Genomic DNA, 250 nt, shown 5'->3' on the forward strand with positions numbered 1-250 from the left:
GACACGCACAGCGACACGCACAGCGACACGCCAAGTGTGGCCGCTGACGGCACTGCCACGCCGACTGGGCACTGGGAGGCTCCCGCGTGGAAAGCCCCGTGTCAAAACAGAATAGTATTATGTGTAATTGACAGAGTGCAACAAGACCTCTCGATCCACGCGGGGTCTCCAAGGACAGAGAGCACACGTGCTGAGAGAAGACAGAAGTCGGAGTAACAAAAATGTTGTAAATCATTAGGCTCTGTAGTTT

The sequence above is a fragment of the Phaethon lepturus genome, unplaced genomic scaffold (genome assembly GCF_000687285.1).
Source record: "Phaethon lepturus isolate BGI_N335 unplaced genomic scaffold, ASM68728v1 scaffold16618, whole genome shotgun sequence".
NCBI lineage: Eukaryota > Metazoa > Chordata > Aves > Phaethontiformes > Phaethontidae > Phaethon > Phaethon lepturus.